General features: G+C 40.9%; 1 protein-coding gene across 7 annotated transcripts in view; it reads right to left on the reverse strand.

Moving 5' to 3' along the window:
• The window catches only part of LOC135224560 (transcription factor E2F1-like), a 124,854-nt gene that overhangs the window by 75,567 nt on the left and 25,874 nt on the right, over nucleotides 1–23,413 (reverse strand). For all 7 annotated transcript variants that reach the window (XM_064263667.1, XM_064263669.1, XM_064263663.1 and 4 more), the window contains one exon: nucleotides 22,044–22,106. The gene's annotated coding sequence lies outside the window, so the exon portion shown is untranslated. The remainder of the gene's footprint in view (nucleotides 1–22,043; nucleotides 22,107–23,413) is intronic.

Consider the following 23,413-nt stretch of genomic DNA (forward strand, 5'->3'; position numbering starts at 1 on the left):
AAGGAAATCAGCGATTTCGGTTATAGAGGTACTGGAGGAGGACAACTTCTTAAGACTTACACCACCTTCTGAATACCTTCCCACTTTATTCGACTGATAGACTCGTCTAGTGGAAGCTCTGCGGGCTCTAGCGATAGCGCTTGCAGCTTCGCGAGAAAAACCCCTCGCTCTGACAAGTCTTTCGATAGTCGAAAGGCAGTCAGCGCGAGAGCAGGGAGGTTTTGATGAAACCTCTCGAAGTGTGGCTGTCTGAGAAGATCCATCCTTTTTGGAAGGGATCTTGGGAAGTCTACTGTCCACTCCAGCACCTCTGCAAACCAATCTTGTGCTGGCCAAAACGGGGCTATCAGGGTCATCCTTGTCCCGTTGGACGCTACAAACTTTCTCAACACTTGTCCCAGGATTTTGAAAGGGGGGAAAGCGTACACGTCCACATGAGACCAGTCTAGCAGGAAGGCGTCGACCACGAGAGCTCTTAGGTCTTCCACCACTGAACAAAAGACTTCCAGCCTTTTGGAAAGGAATGTGGCGAACAGATCTACGTGAGGAGTGCCCCAAAGATCCCAAAGACTCTGACACACCTCTGAATGAAGGGTCCATTCTGTGTGAAGGACCTGGCTTCTCCTGCTCAGTCTGTCCGCCCTGACGTTTCTCGTACCCTGAACAAATCTTGTCAGGAGGGAGATGTTCCTCTGTGAGGTCCAAATTAGCAGATCTCTTGCTATCTCATATAGAGACACGGAGTGCGTTCCTCCTTGCTTCCGAATGTAGGACAGGGCGGGTTGGCGGTAGTGTTGTCCACATTCACTTGGACCACACTGTTTGTCACAAAGGGTTCGAGAAGAACTTTAGCGCCAAGTGAACTGCTAGAAGTTCTTTGCAATTTATGTGCCAGGACACCTGTGCTGCCTTCCAGGTGCCTGACACTTCTCTCGGTCCTAGTGTTGCTCCCCAACCCTTCTCCGATGCGTCTGAATACAACACTCGGCTCTTGTTCGGAACTTCCAGAGAAATTCCCTTGTTCTCTTTTAGAGGGGACAACCACCATTGCAGGTGTGGTTTCATCTCCATTGGAAGGAGAAAACTGTCGGAGAGAAGTCCCGTCTTCCAGTTCCATGATCTCCTTAGGAAAAACTGAAGAGGACGAAGATGCAGTCTTCCTAGAGGAAAGAACTGTTCGAGCGAGGAAAGGGTGCCTAGAAGGCTTAACCATTCCCTCGCCGAAGTCCGTTCTTCCCTAAGAAGAGAGAGACTTTTTCCAAGCCTCTCACGATTCTCTCTTGCGAAGGAAATACTCGAAAACCCCGAGAATCCATCTGAATCCCCAGATAGACCAAGTTCTGTCTGGAATCAGCTGTGACTTCTCGAGGTTCACGAGTAGTCCCAACGCCTTTATCAGGTCTAGGGTCAAAGAAAGGTCCTCCAAACACTGTCTCTCTGTTCTGGCCCTGATGAGCCCAATCGTCCAGATATAGAGAGATGTTGACGCCTTTGAGGTGAAGAAACCTTGCCACATTCTTCATCAGGTTTGTGAAGACCTGAGGAGCTGTGGACAGGCCGAAACACAAGGCCCTGAACTGAAAGATCCTTCCCCCCGTCATGAAACGGAGGTACTTCTTCGACGAAGGGTGAATCGGGACATGAAAATAGGCGTCCTGTAGATCCAGCGACACCATCCAATCTCCTTGACGCAAAGCCGCCAGGACTGAGGCCGAAGTCTCCATAGAGAACTTCTCCTTTAGAACGAACTTGTTCAGAGCGCTGACATCTAGTACTGGTCTCCAGCCCCCCAAGGCTTTCGCAACCAGGAAAAGCCGATTGTAAAACCCCGGAGAGTTTTGCTCTAGGACTAATTCTATAGCTCTTTTGTCCCACATTTGATTCACCATCAGACGAAGAGTATCCCTCAGTACAGGGTCCCTGTATCTGGCTGACAGTTCCCGCGGAATGGTCGTTAGGGGAGGACTGTCCTGGAAGGGGATAAGATATCCCTTCCTGATTATGGACATCGAAGAGGCGTCCGAGTTTATGAGTGACCAGGCGTCTGCAAATTCGAGAAGCCTGGCACCCACTGGTGTTTGGAGGTTGTCTGTCTCACTTCCCTTTCTTAAAGGGACGGGAGGGAAGAAGCTTTACCTTCTCCTTTCAGGACCTCTTCTCTTAGAGGGAGCTCTGGAGGGAGGGCCTCCTCGAAAGGGCTGAACCGTCGAAGTCGGTCCTTTCTTGTCAACCGAAACAAGGGGTCTCTTCTTCCTTGCAGTTTGCAGAAGATCCTGTGTCGCCTTCTCAGTCAGTGAGCGAGAAATGTCCTTCACTAACTGAGAAGGAAACAAGAAGTCAGACATGGGAGCGAAAACCAGGGAGGCTTGCTCTCTGTGAGGAGAAACCGCCTTGGTTAAGAAGGCACTAAAAATACTCCTCTTCTTAAGGAGTACCGCTCCAAAAAGAGGAGATTTCTCCCGATCCGTCTTGTACTGCCTTGTCAATACAAGAAAGAATACTCAGAATGACTTCGGGGTCTAGACCTTCCGAGTCATGAGCCTTCTTAGACATCACCCCAAGGGACCAGTCTAGGAAATTAAACACTTCCAAAATATGGAAGAGGCCCTTGAGGAGACGATCCGTCTCCGAAATCGCCCAAGACACACGAGCTCCATTCAAAGCGTGTCTCCGCGATGAATCAACCAAGGTTGAAAAGTCCGCTTCGCTTTGCCGCTGGGAGAGAAAAAGGCCCATGTTCTCCCCAGTTCAAGGTACCAGAAACCTCTCTTGCCAGAAAGTATGGCTGGAGGCATACAGAAGGTGGTTCTGCCCAGATCCTTCTTTGACAACACCATTTGTCTAGAGACTGTAGCGCTCTCTTCATAGAGATCGTAGGTCTCATCTTCAAGACCGACGAAGACTTTGGTACAACCGCACTCGAAAACAGTGATCGAGGCGAAGGAGGAGCCGCAGGAGTCAAAGAATCTCCGTACTCCTGCAAAAGAAGGTCTGTCAGAACTCTATAGTTAGAGACTCCTTCTCTACCGTTACCCTCTTCTTCCGAATCTCCTTCTACACCCTGCGGAGAATCGGCCTGAAAAACTAGAGGATCTTCCTCCCGTTCTCTCTCTACTGGTGACAAACTCCTACTAGGAGAGGGACTCATAGAGTGAACAGAATCTCTCTTAAGTCTAAAAGAAGTCTCGCGTCTGCTTGACTTCTCACGCCTGGAAAGCTCCTCGCGCTTGGCTGGCGCCTCGCGCTTGGCTGGCGCCTCGCGCTTGGCTGGCACTTCTCGCTTGGTTGGAGCTTGTTGCCTGGCTGGCATCTCGCGCCTGGCTGACGCCTCGCGCTTGTCTGGCGCCTCACGCAAAGCTGACTCCTCGCGCCTGGCTGGCGTCTCGCGCTTGGCTGAATCCTCGCGCCTGGCTGGCGCCTCGCGCTTGGCTGAATCCTCGCGCCTAACTGGCGCCTCGCGCCTGAGCATATCCTTATCTAGAGCAACTCGCTCGGATAGCTCCTGACGCTTGCAAGACTCTTCGCGCCTGGAAGACGTCCCATGTCTGGAGGACGCTTCACGACTGGCCGGTGAAAGAAGACGAGACTTCTTAATGGGAAGTCTAGCGTCCTTCTTGCGAGGGGGATCCCTCGAAAGAACTCCAACCAAAGAGGCTATCTGCTCTTGTACTGCAAGCAATATCCTCTTGGAAGCCACACCAGCGTCCTCTTCAATAGAAGAAGCAGGAGAACTCGAAGGAGTGCGATCCTCAAATACCGTTCGAGGAGGCGTCGAAACCAGCTTAGCCTTCTTGATAGAAGGAGCAGCTTCCTCCGAGAAGCGTTCCGGGCTCGAGTCGAACGCGCGCTCTTTCCAATGCCTTTTCAGTGGCCTAGAAAGATCCGAGTCCTTCCACCCTCGTTTAGGTGAAGGAGAACCGGACGACGAGAAACAATCTCGTAGGACGCTTCTATGAAAGCGGTCCTGAGCAGACTGTAGCGAAACAGAACCTGCTGAAGGGACGCCTGACCCGTTGGGGATTCCCCACAACCTCCGTACGACTTCGACTTTCCTACTCCTCTGGGTATGTGAGTTTGGAAGAGGTCTAGGCCTGGGAGCATCGCAGGGACGGTCAGACGCCCCCTCCACAACACTGGGAACACTCACTTCACTAAGTAATTCACTATCACTTCCCTTACCTTGCATGGCCGCCATCTTTGTCTTCATTTTACGAAGAGTAGCCTTCAGATTGGCGATTTCCGAAGCCGAATCCAATGCAAAGCCTGGTAGGATTTAAGATACATAGGGAGAATCAAATTCATTAATAAAAGGAGAGTTAGACTCAGAAAAAAGCTCAATAGGCCTTGTACTCACACTCTTTGTGCAGCCTGTCTAATTCCTATCCCCGGTCTCTTAACTTTCTTCAAGTAAGAAGTAGAGTCTTTTCCATTCATTAGCATTCAACTTTTCACACTCAATACAGGTGTTAGCCAAAGAACAGTCAAACCCCCTACATTTACGACATACAGTGTGAGGATCAACCGAAGCCTTCGGTATCCTCACCTTGCAGCCTACATTCACACACACTCACACTAACACTTGAATCAGACATTCTACCAGAAAAATCAAAAGCAAGTCCAAATCCAGTCCACAGTAGCGAATGCCAAAACAACGATCCAGTACGTCACCAAGAAATCCAATATAGATGATCAAAAAAGTCTTGAAAAGCGAATTCCAGTCAGGAGGTAGTAACAACAATGTTGATACCACCGGCGACAGAGAAAATATGATAGAAAACGGGAATGGTTCCTAGTCCTGCCGCCCAGGGCAGGCAGGTAGATCACCTGACCTACCGGTAGCGAGTGGCGCGAAATTTGAATTTCTGTCGGGGACGACGGAGTCTTAGCTAAGTATATATCTGACAGGTAAGTTCATTGTATGAAACTAAAAAGTACAAAATAAAAACAAAAATTTTTAACACGGATTTATTAAAAATCACTAAAATGTGAAACATTAATTTTTGAGACGCCAGGATTTTCTTACAACTAATCATGTCTACAAAAATAGAAGCTTGGGCACCAAACATGGAAGGAAATACCAAGAGATAAAAAAAGGGACTTTTTACGATAAAATAATTTTGTATATACTTACCAAGTAATTACATATGTACAGGTTCTAACTAGTCAGGCAGCTAAAATTGAAATTTGTGGTAGCAATACTTATGTTTTGGTGTAGGTAACTGGCCTGCCCATTTTTGGGAAAAAGAGGAACAACTAGGCAAAGCCTTTAAATTTGTTCTACCTTATGTCCATGCAAGGGGAGACAGGTGGGCTCCCATTCTGTATAATTACTTGGTAAGTATATAAAAAAAAATTTATTATAAAAACGCCATTTTTGTATATGTAGCTTACCAAATAATTACAAAGCTGATTCCCACATTGAAAGGAGGTAGGATGCAACAACATATTCTACCCTCAAAACATTAGTACAGTAATACTTTGGGTTACGAACCGGTTAGTATACGAATTTTTTAACTTACAAAGTGATGCCCTCATTCTGGAATACGAATTTCACTTGGAATACGAACGCACGAATTTCCATCATGGGAGGCTGCCTGCATTGTTTACATCAGACATCGGATGAGCGTGGAATCTTCAAACGCATTTTTTTTGGCCAAAACTTAACGAGGGTCACGTGACTTCCTCCCACGCATCCCTTGACCCTTTTTAAACCATAACTCTTTCACTATCTCGCTGGCGGTAAGATTGAACGCATCTGTCTGTGATACACACTCAAATTTGCTTAGTGATTTGCGCACGTGTTGTGTTTCCGTGATAGTGCTTATACGTTACCATTACCCAAATACTAAAGACAATGGCTCCCAAGATGACGAAGGCAAGCAGCAAGAAGGAAAGCATGGGAAAGAAGGAGATGATTACGGTCGAAATGAAGAAGGAAATTATCCATATGCATGATAAAGGCGAGCGCATGAAAGACATTGCAGCATTCTTCACGCGGTCGCAATCAGTGATCTGCACTATTTTGAAGAAAAAGGAAGAAATTAAAGCCAGTAAAGCATCAAAAGGTGTCACAGTTTTGACGAAACAACGGCCTTATATTCTTGACGATGTAGAAAATTGTTTATCGATAATGGGATGGGTAATTTCTATAAAATTTTAAAGAACAGGCAAAAGCAAGCCTCCATAGAGAAATATTTTTTCAAAATTGTGAAAGACGACAGTGTCGCGTAAGCGTAAAATTAGTGATGGTAGTGAACGCTGCTCTCGAGAGAAAGAACCAGAAAGTCTTCCAGAAGTGTTCACGGAGGGAGATTTCCCCCCAAGCCCTAACCCTCTCCTCCTCCCCCTTCCCCTCCTCCTGTCTCCGTCAAGCCAGCAGCCACACTCGCCAAAGGTAAAGTTCAGGTTTTACTGTGCATGCATATTAAATCTAGTGTTTATATTTAATTTCATTCTTCAATTTTATAATTTTATGTAATTCCTACAAGAATTTTCAACCTTAGTGAACAAAAAATAAATGGAAAAATATAAATTGAAAGGGTCATTCATGGTAGGGTGGAACGCATTATTTGCTTTTTATAACATTCTTCTGGGAAAATCCATTTAGGTTACAAATTTTTTAGGTTACGAAGCAGGTTCTGGAACGGATTAAATGCGTAACCCAAGGTATTACTGTATGTACGCAATGACTAAGTATAGAAAATTTTGTCAGAATTGGTAAAATGCTTGTCGTTCTCTAACTAGCAAGAGAGCTGCTGCAGGAAGTTACTGCCTCTGGTTGGCACTCATCTTCCTTTGAAGAGGTGTGGCAGTATAGCAAGGGGTCACCTACTACAAGAGTGGGAGCTTTAAGAGGACCTCTCCGATCGCTAGTAAAGCATGAAATTTGCACCTGCCCTGGGCGCAGTACCATCACAACAGACAACCAGACAATCATATACCGACACCAAATGGATAAAAACCACCAACACCCATCCATGAAATATGACTGAAGGGTACCCAAGCACAGTACCCCTAGACTCCCCCTGGAACTCGACAACTTCTTTTATATTTTAAAAGTAGTCAACCACCTCTAAAATGAAGAGATTACAAAGGAAGGCATACTTCCTATATCTCCGCCCACACCACGCCAGGCACTGTCAATGGGCCTAAGGTACTGCAGTCACTAAAAGTAGTTTCCACTTCTTTCAAATAAAATGATGCAAACACTGATATGCACTTCCAGTATGTTGCTTGCAGAATGGAAGAGAGCGAGAGATTGTTTGAAGGCTAAGGACGTAGCCACTGCCCTAATATCACGAACTCTGACCTTGAAAACTGGTAAAAGCCCTTCAAATTGCAAATAAGCCTCTCTCATCAGGTACCTTAGGATCTTTGACCAAACACCACAGATTACTGGAGGGTCCTCATAGCTTATCAGTTCTGTTGGGTAAAACTTCAAAGCCCTTACTGGGCAAAGCACACACTCTTTGTCCTCTGCACTTAAAAGACATTACTTAGATTTCTAATATTAGGAGAACAAGTCCAGGGCTTAGACAGGATTTTGTTCTTTGTGAGAAAACCTAGGGTATATGAACAGCTTGCATCACCTTGCAAAAAACATACCCTTTTGTTGATTGCTTGGATCTCACAGACTTTTGGCAGTTGCTAAGGCTAGCAAAAGCAAGGTTTTCTTCAGATTCATCAAGGACATTGAATTCAGTGGCTTAAAAGTAGGACCTGCAAGCCACTTAAGAACCACATCCAGGTTCCATGACACTAGATCCCAATTCTTTTGCTAAATGTGTCAAAAGATTTCCATAGATTGGCAATATCCTGATGATTAGCCAGATCCACGCCTTATGCTAGAATAGAGCAGAACATAGACCTGTACTCTCTATCTGTAAAGGTGGACAAACCCCTGAAAGTTCTCAAATATTAACTGCTATTTTTGTCATAGATGTTTTAGTAGTAGACACATTACTGTTTCTGCAATGAGTGCAGAAGATCAACCACTTGTTCTGGTAGACGCCTGCAGAAAACTGCATTTCATCACATTTTCGTGATAATGGAGTTCACAACTGCCCTTGAAAATCTCATAGCTCTGAGCAGCTTTTTGACAGTCTGTAAACAGTCAGAGCTAGATTTGGTAAGCCTCAATGAAACTGTCTGAAGTGAGATTCTCTGAACAGATTGGTTCTTTGTGGGAGGAGCCTCAGGAAGTTGACTAGCAGATCCAGAATGTTCAGGAACCATTCAGTTAATGGTCAAAAGGGCACTATCAGAATCACTGATATGTTCTGACACAATTTGAACTTGTTCAGGACTTCCCTTATCATCCCAAACGGAGGAAATGCGTAAAGATCCTGGTTCAACCAGTCCTGTAGCAAAGCATCTGTTGCCCACATCAAGGGGTCTGGGACTGGCAAACTAAACAGGGGAAGCTGATGATTCTTGGAAGTCACAAAGAGATTCAACATGGGTTTGTCCCATAGCTTCCAAAGGGCCTGAAAAACTGATGTATCTAAAGTCCAATCCATGGGTATGACTTGGTTGCGCCCTCTTAACTGATTCCACCAACACATTCATCATTCCTTGGACAAACAACCTTGTCACCATTTTTGTCCAATTTTGCCTTGCCCAAATAAGATCTCTCACTGTTTTGCAGTGAGAATGGGTGGCCCCCACCCTCACTTCCTGATATAGGAGGGTTGTTGTGCTGTCCAAGTGTACCGCTACAGTCTTCTTAAACAACTCTGGGGCAAAGACTTGGAGTCCTTAGTGGATCGCCTGTAGCTCTTTTACATTCGTGACTCTTCCACTTGTTCCTGCGACCATTTTACGGATACCTCCGTCTTCCAGGAGAACTCCCCGACCTACGTCCGAAGCACCCAAATCAAATTTCAGTTCTGGGTTCTGAACTAAGAGATTTTCCTTCAAACCACCTGTCTTTGGACCTCTGAAATGTGAATGAGTCTGGATATTTCTTCTGTCTCAGCTGGCCTTGAGGAAAAATTGGACTCTCATATGCAATCTTCCTAGGGATATGAACTTTTCTATGGATCCCAAGGTTCCAAGCAGTCTCATCCATCTGTTCACTGCACATGCATAAGAGAGAGAATTCGTCTACTGTCTTTAGGCAGGACTCCACGTTCACGAGGGAGGGAAAAGCCTGAAAAACTTGAGTTTCGAGTCATTCCCAAATAGACTATCATCTGAGAAGGAACCAGCTGGACTTCTGAAGGTTAATCAGCCAACTTGAGACTGGAGGACCCAGTCCTGGAACACGAATCCGAGGCACTTCCTTGAGTCCGGATATACGGAGATGTGGAAGTAGGCATCTTGCATAGTCTACTGAAACCATCCAGTGTTCTTGACAAATGGATGCAAGAATGGAATGAGTGGTCTCCATCCTGAATTTGGTCTTCTGTATGAAGACATTCACATGGTCTGGCTTCCACTGAGAGCACGGACTTGTTCTTCATTTCTTGAAGGCAGGTTTAGTAGTAGACTTCTTGATGGACAGACAAGAAACATATGTAAGTGTTTACATAATAAAAATATGGAATGTTAGTCCATATATATAAAAGTCTAAAACTAAAGAGGTCAACCAGATTGCTTGCAGGAATGTGATCAGACTAGAGACGCTAAAGATGACGTATACAATAAGTATGTAGGCTAAGATAACATGCCGTCACCTGTAGTCATTCAATTGTTTATAAACATTAGTCCAAGCTCCCTGCTTGAGACAACCACCGCCTACGTGATCTGTAGCGTGTCTCATTTTGATTGTGTGTTCGTATGAAACTATGTCATCTGATAGTATGTTCATATGTTCGAACTACTGTCTGTTCCTTCATAACTTGTAACAGAGATGGTAGACAGGCAGAACAGAGTTAGCGATCGTCTTTAGAAGACCTGTACCTCTTTACCTAAGCTTTATCATGTAGAGGAATAGGTATTAGCCATCATCATTGGCAGAAGCGATCAAGCTATCGTTATTAGAAGACTTGTACGATCATACCTGATCTTCTCATGTAAAACTTCAGAAGAATATACTATTTTTATACCTTGTGTTTTCTACAAGAACCTCACCGAACCATGAGTTTAACACATCGTCGTAAAGATAATACCGACTTCGTAAGTGATCTACAAAACCCCAGACACTCCATTGAAGATGGAAGTGCAATACCAACCGACTTAGCGTATAGATTATCGCTAGTCTAACATTACCTCATAGGGCGCCTTATCATACAAGGCACAAGCCCTAATATTGGTGGCCAGCGGACCAGAAGAACTCTACGACGTCCTACGAAGAAAAAACAGAATAATAAATCATGAAGTCAACGACGACGAAAGCAGCAGATTCTTCAAGCAACCTAGTATCATCATTAGTGAGCGACTTCAGAAAACAACAAGATTCGTCAAGCAACTTAGTATCATCGTTAGTGAATAACTTCAAGAAACAAAACCGACGTGTCCTTTTCCTACGACAACGCAAGCTTCCGGTTTATCTCATTAGAATCATTCAAGAAAAACATCGTTAGTGAGCGTTTCCGGCACTGCAAGCAAACAAACCGAACGACGTCTGCAGCATCGGATAACTTTCAAGGGCTCGAATCATCGAAACAACGCGCACGGGGGAAAATGAAGAACCAAACCAGGTCGTCCGCTAAATAGAGAAGGAGGACCGAGGTCCGTGTGTCGTTATCGGAACACCGTGACTTCCCACAAAAGCAAGCTAAGTAACAATTTTTTATTCATTTGGAGTAACTTTGAGTGTTTCCTTTGCAGGTCGAATTTCGTTATTCCTGTGGCTGAAAGTTACGAGACATTCTTAATCTTACTTTTTTACAGAAAATTATCTATATCATTTGAGATTTCGCTACTGCGAGTTTTTATCTTTGAGTGTCTGTTTCCAGAAGTTCTACTGAAATATCATAATCATATACTATGTTAATTTTATCATTTTGGGTGATTATTAATCCCTTACGTAACAAATCATGTTAAACAGTGAATATGCGTTTACGCAGTGGACGTCTGTATTTATACAGATGCATGGATAGGGTCGTTAAGCACCGTAGTGATTAGAAAACACACAAAAAACAAGTGGAACACCCGTACAAATCTATATAAATTAGAGGTAACACTATTTCGGGATCATGACAATAAATGCTCCTTTGCAAAGTCCCGATCGCAGTTTTTGCCCTTGAGTTTTTTTGTTTTTGAGTTATATAAAATATCGAACCTCAATGACTCAACTCAACTTTAAAAAAATTTATGGCTGGATTGCAAGGAATAACATGTCTGTAAAAAACTTTCATCAGGCTAAATGCGCTGACCAGGATCCCTCACTATTTCAAATTTTAGCAAAGAATGAAGTACAAACAGTTAATATTGAATACAGTAGAGATAACTTGTCTTATTAGTAATCGCTCAGTTCCTAATAGTTAGTCATTCATTGCTTTATACGTAACCAGCAACGTTATGCTAAACAAAAAACACACAATATGTTGCCGATGGTAATAAAGAGAAGGATCCTAATTATTACAAAAAGAAATAGAAAACAGTAGCCTTTCAGAATCAAACAAGCAAACTCGGTTCTGTGTCACTAGTCAAGCGGTCAAGGTTAGTCAAAAACTGCCGAAGTTTTCAACAAACATAGCAAATTCCACACAATAAGCGACTCAGCAGAGTGGGGAAAAGCGATGTTGGTTCATACCATATCTTTTTGAATTAAAAGGATTTTTCCCTATGAAAACACACGACGACCGTATAAGTAATAGAGCAGGTTTTCGTTTTACTTTTAATACATTAAGTTATAATAAATACTGGTGGATTAAGCCCAACTGTACGCGCCGTAAAAATTAGAATATTCTTTGTTTTATTTCTTTAGTACACACAATATCTTGTATTTACGGACTCACCGTCTGTTGTTCGAACTTCCCTAATGAGAAGTCCGGATAAGCGAGCGTTTACAGATACCTCTATAGTTATAAAAAACATTGATCTGTATCTAGTGTAATTGTAAGATTCATCTAGGGGTATACAAAAATATTTATCTTACATCCTGCAAAATAAGGCGTGTTTATCAAAGGAAAATCCTATAAACCTTCAAACATATTAAAATCCGTTGAACAAAAATGAGACAGTTAATCAAATAATAACTTATATAAAAGAACAAATACATTTGTCTCATAAATCGTAACATTGTTTTTCAAATGACCCAACAGAATTCTACCACAACCGCAGTCGTAGTTTGCGCGCAAAATCTCGAGAAGCATGCACCCTCGAATGTCTTAGTGCGTGTAAAAAGACTTTGCTGGGAAATGAAATTTTAATCCTTCCCGACACTCTGAAATATAACGATTTCCGCGAACAAAGCTCTAAAAGTATACATATCGTGGATACGGAAGTTATAAATATCGCATTTTTTATTGTTGCTAGTTTTTAATCAACGCCCAAACCAGTCGTGGATGAATCTCTCTGATAATCTATCTAAAGTAATATCCGTAAAGTCATTCAAGCAGAGGTGATTCAGCAGAATTTTTTTATCTTCTACCTGAATACCAGGAAGTTTCTCCACTAGCGAGTGATCTCTGGGAGAAAAAACGGATGTAATTTAACACAAAATTACGGGACTAAGGACAAACATAAAGCTATATACGTACCTTCGTGTAGAACCCCAATGAAATTTCAAAATAGAGATAAATGACGAAGTTGAAATATGTTAGTAATAGGAGTCATTAGGAAATCAAATAAGCCCATATAATTTTTTCCCTCAAACGTCATGCCATAAAAGATCGGACTTGGCGTATCTGCGTAGATTCTGTCGCTTAAACAAGGAAACGACTTCCGAAAGTTTCCAGTGCGATGTACCGACGACATCTTATCTCTGTTAGGTTAGAATAAATTTTTTTTTCACCAACTTGGACTTACTTAAAAGCTTTTACCAGATAACCATTACCTAAGTGGATTGTACCTCATATACCAGTTTTCAGCACACTCATGGGGACAATTATCAATTTTTACGTATGCCTCCGGCTTACGTTGCACCCCAATTATAATATAGTGTTTGGAGATTTTAGGGGTAACCTACAGGCCTATATGGATGATCTTGTAATCCTTTTTCTAATACCTTAGAAGTACATTCACATAAAGTAGAGTTAGTGCTACAGAGACAAAGACAAATAATCTCAGAGTAACATATCTAAATGTGAGTTTTTTTTTAAAAACCGAACATGTTTATCTAGGTTTTATGTGTCTAGTCAAGGTCTTAAAAGTAAAATAGTCCATGGTAAGGTAAGTCGGCGTATTCATAACTTTCCGGTACTTATTAACGTAAAAGGGGGATACAGCACTTTTGCGCTGTAGTGGGTATTACAATCGTATGTAAATATGTAACTCTTCAATCATGACAGCTCCTTTAACAGATCTTACGAAGAAGAGCGTAGATTTATTATGGTCTGAAAAGCATCAACAGGCGTTCGATATCTTAAAAGCGGAAAATGCAGCTTACCTAACTTAAAAATCCCTGATTTAAATAAGGAATTTTTATTGCAACAGACGCCTCAGACCAGGGGTAAGAGGGATACTACTTCAGTAATATGATAAAACAGTTCTTCCCTATAGCTTTTTATTCACGTAAACTAAAGCCCTCTGAAAGTAAATATGCAGTAATAGGCAAGGAAGGGCTAGGTATCTTTAACTCACTAGTACATTTTAAGTTCATAATCTATGGCTATCCTGATAAAGTCCTTACTGAACATGAGTCCTTTACCGAGTTTTTCAAAGGCTTTAATCACAGTCCAAAAGGAACTCGGTGACAAATGATCATTTCAGGTCTTTGGAGCCAAGATAAGATATCTACCTGGGAAAGCAAATATCATAGCTGACGCATTATCCCGCAATCCCGCACCATACCGCAAAGAACCATTAATTAGACTAAAAAAAAAAAAAAAAAAAAAAAAAAATAGAAACATCCGTACCTATTGTTAAAAAACCGTATCTAAACAAGAAATTCTTAACCCAAGAGATGCGAGGCATTGAATATCTGGGTTGGAGCGCAGAACTGTTACAAATGAACAAAGCAAGAGTCAACAGACATAACCCAAAACAATAAACACTTCGAAACGGAAAACAGGGTCAGTGGCTAAGAAAAAACAATAAACACTTTTGAGCAGAAACCCTAAAGCAAAAGTACATTTAAAGTATGTGTATCAGAATAATGTAATCAAATGTAATATTATATGTAGGTCTGTGACGAGGAAAACCCGAAGACAGCAGATGACTAACGACCAGGTAGTAATACCAATCGTCATAAACTGGTTGCATTCCGTCATCCAGGGTTCCATAGTATGTCACAGAAAGCCAAATCACTATTTTACTGGCCTACAATGCTTACAGATATAAAAAAGCACATAACTAATTGTAACATGTGTCATTGAAAACAAGGGATACACTAAGACACCTGTCAGTTTAGGAGCCTATCCTGTGCCAAATCAATCCTTGAAAGAATATACGTAGAATTATTAACAGAATTACGAGTCTGACAGAAGGGAAAAAAAACACTTCTTAGTGTTAATAGTTCCTTGACATGTATATAGAATTAATAGCACTAAAAACAAACACCGCAATGAGTGCGTTACGAATAGTATGAGTGCTAAATCAGTAAACATGGAATTCAACACAAAATAATCCGACTCGGGTGGTGTAAATCAATAATAATCTCCTTAACACGTTGTGTGAATTCCTATCCATTAAGAAAACCAATAATATATTTTATCACCCAGAGTCAATCGTTTTGGTAGAATAACGGATAATTAAATAGGAAGTGTCAATGTCTTACGAGTTACAACTCGTGATATTGGATCCGACCGGATTATAGCGGTTCTCGCGGTTTTAAATACCTTTATCATTTATATCTTGTATCTATAGAATTGATGCCGCAAGTAGCCTTATACGGTACACCGCTAGAACACTTTTCCACATATTCAAGCCAACCATTAATTTATCAAAGATATATAACAAAATATATAAATAAATAAATATAAAAAAAAAATAAATAAATATGGATACAAGTGGAGTCAATATAATACACTCCGTAAGAAGTCGGAAGGGTTACAAATTATAATAAAAAAGGAATCACGATAAAATCAATAAGCAAAACGTAACCATTAAATATCCAAATATATATGCGTAAAGATTTGAACTCTAACTTAACGCTTTAGTAATGACAAATAAGCTAAAAGTTCATATACATATCCAAAACCTACTGACATATTGTCTGTCCCGGGTGATTTATATTCGTAGTCAATGACAAAAAAAAAAAAATAAAAAAAAAAACTAAATAAATAAATAAAATAAATAAATAATAATAAATAAAATAAAATAAATAAAATAAAATGAGAGATTTTAAAGTCAGGAGGTCTAGAAGTGAAAATGTTATCTATGAAATAATCCTATATGATCTTATACAGGGAATAATATATATAGAATTTGTATGGAAACCTTTTTCATGTAGTATGAATAAGGAATATTTATTTAACATAATGCCACATGAAACTAATATATTGTTCAATTTGGTACTGTTGTTTTTTTTTTTTCTTTTCAGACATTCTTCTCATGCGGGTGGAGAATTAAAACACTAAAATATCATTTGAAAATACTAAAGTACGTATCTCTTACAGCAAGTAACGTAACTCTTAGCTGGCTGAGAGCAATCTCCTGCCAAGTGACGACGTCATCATTGCCGTATCAGCATTTGTTCCTTTTTAACCTCAATAATCTGCTTACACAGGCTTCATCTGATGTGTCGTCTCTGCTTGCAAAACAGATTGACTGGAGAAAGGAATGCTTAGCCCGAACTTCTCATGGGCAAGGCAGACGTTAGGTACAAATGTCTATCGGTATGCGCAATGCAACTTGCAATCATTTAAAATTAATAAACAAAATAAGGAAATAGAATTTCTATAACATCAAATTGAATTAATTTTTTCTGAACCTCATAGACATTTAGAATTATCAAGTTGTGGATAAGAAATATTTACTTGCAAACATTAGCCTATTACAATTCAAGTAAATCACATTCATGGGAAATGTCACATTTTTCTTGGAAAACCCAAAGTTTATATAGAAATTAGTTACATAGTGGGTTTTTTTCGTTGCATCTCCATACCTATTAATAAAAAGTTTTTAAAAAAAAAAAACAAAAAACTTTTTAAAAAAAATTAACCTCAGAGGATGCGCACGAGAAAATTGAATATGAAACTTTGTTAGGGCACATAGAATCATGATTAATCTTCTCTTTGAATCTTATGTTGCCTGGGCAATCTTACAATTAGCTCCGTTTTCCACTTCTTTGTCTAGTAACTTACTACAGTAATATCGAATTTTCTTGAGATTCGTAATGATATCTATTTATTTTTTATAATTCTGGATATTTTTACAAGTCATCATAGACCGGGATAGGTTCACTCATTGTTAATGCCATGGATAAAAAAGTTTGTACAGCGGATTCTTTTGAATTCCAAAATATCAGCGAATTCATGTGGGTTACGTCTGGTCTAAATGGCTCTCTCCCCTCCCCTGTATTTGGATGTCGTCTGAATTTACTTTGCCCATTGTGACAAGTATAATTTCACTTGCAGGGAGGCTGATTAAATGGAACATGGTTACAGTATCCTGCAGTACGAGAGTTTCACATCGCAACTTCAAAAAATCGTTCTTCGTCGTAGCGGACGACTACAGTCAAGTAACAACCGCCTACAATGTGAAAGGATTTCATGGACTTCTTCGACCGACACCGTATCTCGTCGTTAATTCTCGTTTTCATGCGGAACGCTCCAGCGGCTGTCGGAATTCGACTACAAAAGGGACATACTTCCGACAATTACGACCCGAAGGATATTCAACTCTACTTTGCTGGCGAAGGACTCGTGCTGGGATGATCTATTCATCGCGAACGTAATCGTGTAGCTTAGGATGCAGAGAATAAGTATGAGCGCAAAATGGAACGTTGGACCCGCCCAGGCAAATTTTCCCCTTTTGTTTTAACCAGTTGAAAAAGGCCGTTTCATTTGGCTATAGGTGGTTGTCTGAACTGTGGTAATGGACGAAAAGTTGTTTGAACGCTAGTTAAAAGTGAAGTAGTATAACCTCGGTCATGTATCCTATATATATAAAGTATCATGTAATCTATATAAATTTTGATCAAATAAAAACAGTCGAAATATATCTTTGCGGTTGTAGCAATATGAATCCTCTTATCTAAATGATCATAAATAACAGAATCTAAATATATCTTTGCGTGTACGCAATATAATTGATCGTAAATAACAGAGTCGAAATATATCTTTGCGTGTACGCAATAGGAATCTATTTAAAGTGCACATATATTAATCATAATTATATGAATCCATATACATATGTATAAACAAATCAGGTAGCCTATAATCAATCTGTTACTTATATCTTACCATTATCTGCAGTTATTTATGAGTTAGTATATGAATTAATGAATCAGATATATAACATTTAGCATGAAAAATCAACGAATCAATCAGAATAAACATTAATAATGTTATCAATTCATATATGAAAATTTTTATCAGTTAAAATATGATTTTTATCATGTTAATCTTCATTCTATGCAATTATCAGAGAATACATTAGGTATTTCTGTAGCATAAGTATCTTAAAGAGATGAAGTGAAAAAACTGTATCATTATATATACAGTGATCACTATTATTTACCAATATCATTGTTTTATATTTTTATTACTGGAATTCAATTCATGTACACCATGAATTTTTATTTACTTATATATATATACTTCATAGTGTCTGTATCACACTCCTATAAGTCAAATGCAAGTCAAGTTTGAGTAATATTCAGTAGTTGGTTTTGGTAGCTGACCGAGCTAATGTAAGTGTTTACATATAAAAATAGGAATGTTAGTCCATATATATAAAAGTCTAAAACTAAAGAGGTCAACCAGATTGCTTGCAGGAATGTGATCAGACTAGAGAGCTAAAGATGAGCTTATACAATAAGTATGTAGGCTAAGATAACATGCCGTCACCTGTAGTCATTCAATTGTTATAAACATTAGTCCAAGCTCCCTGCTTGAGACAACCACCGCCTACGTGATCTGTAGCGTGTCTCAATTTTGATTGTGTGTTCGTATGAAAACTATGTCATCTGATAGTATGTTCATATGTTCGAACTACTGTCTGTTCCGCCTTCATAACTTGTAACAGAGATGGTAGACAGGCAGAACAGAGTTAGCGATCGTCTTTAGAAGACCTGTACCTCTTTACCTAAGCTTTATCATGTAGAGGAATAGGATTAGCCATTCATCATTGGCAGAAGCGATCAAGCTATCGTTATTAGAAGACTTGTACGATCATACCTGATCTTCATCATGTTAAAACTTCAGAAGAATAATACTATTTTTATACCTTGTGTTTTCTACAAGAACCTCACCGAAAACCATGAGTTTAACACATCGTCGTAAAGATAATACCGACTTCGTAAGTGATCTACAAAACCCCAGACACTCCATTGAAGATGGAAGTGCAATACCAACCGACTTAGCGTATAGATTATCGCTAGTCTAACATTACCTCATAGGGCGCCATTATCATACAAGGCACAAGCCCTAATACATACAGCTGTATTCATTCTGGAAGAAAAGTATGGGCTGCTCTATTAGCAAGAGCCCGTGCTGGTATAAGGTCAGCTTAATCTCAAGCAACATCTAGAAGAAAATCTTGATCTTTCACCCTAAAGGGCTGCTTCTGCAGGGGTGAGTCTGACTTCCTACTGAAAAGAAAGATCCTTAGAGAATTTAGAAGCCTGTGACAACAGGCCTTGGGTCGACTTTTTGTGCAGACTTGAGGCAATGCTATTAAAAATTGCCTGCAGGAATAAAAAGTCCTTTACCAAAGGCTAGGAAAGTAATGCTGACTTTTGCATTGCAGTTACCCCTCTGGTGGTATATGAACACCATAATTCCCTTTTTTTTTTTTTTAGCACCCCCATCATAAAAAGAGGTGTAACTCTCACGAACTATCTCTTAATCCCTTGTCTATACACGAGAGAACTCCAAAGATCTCGGTTACAAAGTCTAGGGGTAATAGAGGGCAGCCCTGAAACTTCCTTGCTACTGCGCCCCGCGACCAGTACAAAAAAACTTAACACTTTGAAGACCTTAAACAGGTTCTACAGCAAATGGTCTATTTCCACAGCTGAAAACAATTTTCGTCAAAGAAAATGCTGATCTTTGGGAGGTGTCAATGACAGCAGAGAAGTCCCATTGGGCAGAGGCAGCCACACCAAAGGATAGAGCTTCTCCATTTGCGTAGCAAAAGTATCTCCATTGGGAGTCTAGATGGAGGACTTTCCTTGCTCTCTTGATCTAGAGCGAAGCATCTACCTCACTTAGTGCCTTTCTAGCCAACGTAGAAAGGACCATCCTGGGAAGAAGCTTAGCAGGGTCAGTAGTTGGGTTACTCATCATAAACCTAAAATATCATCTAAAAGTTTCTGTGGTACCACAGTAGGATCCACCAAAGAAACAGTCTGTTGCAAAGGAGGGACAATAGGGTGCCAATGGAAAGCCTAACTTCTCCATTTGAGTGGGTGCTCCTGAGCGCTTATCTGGAGATACAGACAGAATGCACTGGCCCTGCTGGGCGCTAATGGTACTCTTAAGACACTACATGTACAGTTAATACTGGTCTTTCGGGAGATCCTGCTGCCTCAGGCGCCAACAGGCGCTAAGAAGCTGCACCTGTGGAAGTACTGGAATGGTTGCACCTATGAGCTGTCTAATTCCGCTTCACTTCCAGAAAACGTCATTTCTCATCCTCACACACTGGTGAGAAATGCTCTGGGCTATCCAAGAAACTACAGGATGGTTCCTCTTGAGACACATGCAGAGAACCTTTGCTCTTCTTAGAAGGCAATACTTATCTGTATCAGACTAGTCCACCATATGATGTGTCTGTTCCTAAACCCGACCGTAGGAAGAAGAAAGGAACAGAGAAAGAAAGTGACCAGCCAACTCATCATTCTCTTCCACACCTTCCACACAATCATCATAGCCAAGATACAAAGTTGCCCTGTGAAGGGCACTGGGTGAATTACACAACTTGTTGGTTAGCCACCACAGGACCCAAGGAAAACGTGTCCAAAGACCTGTGGGCAACATTTCTTGGGTAAAAAGAAATAAACGTGGTTTGACACAACCAAGTACCAGTGTTCAAAATCCTATGAACAGCAAAATTTTTCTTAATTGCCAGAGGAACTTATACCTTTGACATCATGTGCTCTAGGCTGCAGACTCAACGACAGAACCATCGAGAGACCAGTAAGCCTGCTTGATCACCTTACGGATCCAGATAGAAATGGTGTTCTTGGAAACCTCTTTTCTGGACCGACCAGTGCTAACAAAAAGCCAACACCACCTAGGTCTTAGATGGCAAATCCTTTTAAGATAGCAACGAAGAGCTCTGACAGGAGCTCTTGCAGGGGTTTTGTCTACAATGTCATTCAAAGATGGAATGGAAAAAAGAAGCAAATCTAACATCATGCACCAAGGAATTTTGGGTCTTGGCCACGAATTCCGGGACAAACTCTAAGGTTATCGACCCCCAACTCCTGGTATGTTTCACATCATAACTTAACCCATGAAGCTCCCCAAACCTTTTCAAAGAAGCCAAGGCCAACAGGAAAATCGTCTTCAGTATCAAATCCCTCTCTGATGATAAACGCAAGGGCTCAAATAACTTAATTTTTTAGTGCACTTTAATAAAGCTTGTTTTAAGAAACTTATCTTTTTCTTTTTTTTATGGTTCATTACAACATTTTTGGAATCCTTTCCTAATGTAAAGAAGTACTACCAGAAGTATAAATCACATTGCTACCACCAGTTTTGGAGCGACTAAAAATGGTGCTTTTTATTTTTTATTTTGCTATGCCCTCCTTAACTCATATTTGTGTCAAGATTTATTAGCCAAATGCTCAGTCAAGGCCACCAAGAAAGGGTTCTTGCAGAATCCGCAGTGTGATCAACATGCATTCAGGAACTCCTGTTTCTCTCACAGGACAACCGGAGAAGCCAACAAACCAGGAAAAATGTTTGGCTGAATAGGGGATGTCTACCAGCCCTCATCATTAACCACTGCTTTAGAACTGCCCAACCCTGACACAAGAGAAGAATGAAAAGGAACAGACTCAAAGATGAGGTAGATATTGCCATATCCCAAGAAAACAAATCTGGTACACATGAACCCTGTAAATTGAACAATACAAATTAGATTCATAGTTCATGGATGGCAATGCACCCACAAACACACAATTGGCATGTTTAGGGCACTTCTCCATTCTCTTCTCACAAGAGCATTAGCACTCATCATCCTTACTGTTACCAAACCTAACAACAGGACATCCTACAACCACCACTACAGAAAGCCAAGTCTAGCAGCTGTAAATACCTTCCCAGAAATAAAGCAATACAGCCAGATACTCTGAGGGTTAACAGCAACGGAGTGGGCGGTAGTCAACTACCTCCTCACTACCTGCTCATGTTGGCAAGTTTCAACGATCAACGCACTAGTTACCAAGATGCAGTAGCCCATCAACCAACTAGATGCTTCAGGGGTCTAACCATCTGATTTGTAATAAAATCTGCTTTGTAACAACGATACAGCCTCCATTGCAACACCCAAGATATAACAGTAACTCCAAATCATTACCAGCCTATGCTAAATTGCAATTTACAATTATCAACTAAGATATCAGCAAAATGTCACATCTTAAATGGAGAACTAAAAAAATGTCCATAATAATGAAATGTTAAATAAAGTCCATTATTGTAAGGGTTATTGCAAAAGTCCATAGTAAACACTGAGGCCTGTATTTTTGTGGGAACACGAGCCAGTTACTCTAAAGTAAATGATCAATTAATTGAGTGACATTAGTCTCTCGGTCATAACTGCAACAAAAGACTTTTTACTAAGATTAATGTTGCTCCCTTGTATAAAAAAAACATGCTTACCTATATTAATAGGTGAATTAATGCCCAATCATGGGCAATGATAGCACCACACAAGTCCTCACACTGCAACAGAAGGAAAAATTAAATTACAATAGTACATTTGTTAAAAATGTTATTGTTATTATACAATTAAGTTTGTTCATACTTACCTGGCAGATATATATATAGCTGTATTTTTCTGACGTCCGACAGAAATTTCAAAAACTCGCGGCACACGCAGTGGGCGGCCAGGTGGTAGTACCCATTCCCGCCGCTGGGAGGCGGATATCAGGAACCATTCCCATTTTCTATTCATATTTTTATTAATGCCTCTGTCTCCTGAGGGGAGTAGGGCGGAGGCACTTTAATTATATTATATCTGCCAGGTAAGTATGAACAAACTTAATTGTATAATAACAATAACATTTTGTTCATGCCACTTACCTGACAGATATATATATAGCTGAATCACACCTCGGATGGTGGGAAAAGACAGAATAGGATTTTTTGGGAAACTAAAATTAAGTAGATGTATACATCTTGGTTCCTTACCTGTTTGCAAAGTAGACTATGTGATTACTGTCACGTAAGGCTGCTTTTGCTTAATTACAGAGTTGCCAGCCAGTGGAGACCTGTAGTGCTGGTGCGCTCTGGATGATCTGTCAACGGGTGCGAGACCTCAGCGTGACAAGATCATCGAGGCCATACAAATGAGGGCAACGAAGCAACTGACCACCACCTGACCAACTATACACAGAAACCCCTTAAAACTAAAACTAACGGATGGGAGATCTTCACATAAAGACTCACACAACCTAAAAACACAACAACCTAACTTACCTAACTAAGGGAATAGGGAAAGAGCTACTTCCGGACCCCAATACTGTGTCCGCAGAAACGTATGGCCCCAGTGCATTACAATCGTCATAGATCGTTCTCACATCCCTTAGGTAATGTGAGGCGAAGACGGAGTTGCTCCTCCAAAAGGTACAATCGAGGATTGTCCATGATTGACATGTTCTTTTGGAAGGCAAGAGAGATAGTACGACGGCTCGTACTTCGTGGCGCTTTTACTCGGAAGAGGCTCAAATCAGTCTTCTGGAAAGATGAATGAGCCTCCCGAATTTCTGTGTCCGTCTTAGAAAGAAAGCCACAGCATTCTTCGATAATAAAGGTAACTCTGGCCTCTTCACAGAGCACCAGAGGTTACCATGAGGGACCTCCTAACCTCTTTAGTTCTATTGCACGTAGAACTTGAGAGCCCTTACCGGGCAAAGGACTCTCTCTGGTTCTTGGCCCACCAGACTTGACATACCCTTGATCTCGAAAGTCTTCGGCCAAGGTTCGAAGGATTTTCATTCTTCGCCAAGAAAGATGGGTTCAACGAGCAG

The sequence above is a fragment of the Macrobrachium nipponense genome, chromosome 12, assembly GCF_015104395.2.
Source record: "Macrobrachium nipponense isolate FS-2020 chromosome 12, ASM1510439v2, whole genome shotgun sequence".
NCBI classification, from domain to species: Eukaryota; Metazoa; Arthropoda; class Malacostraca; order Decapoda; family Palaemonidae; genus Macrobrachium; species Macrobrachium nipponense.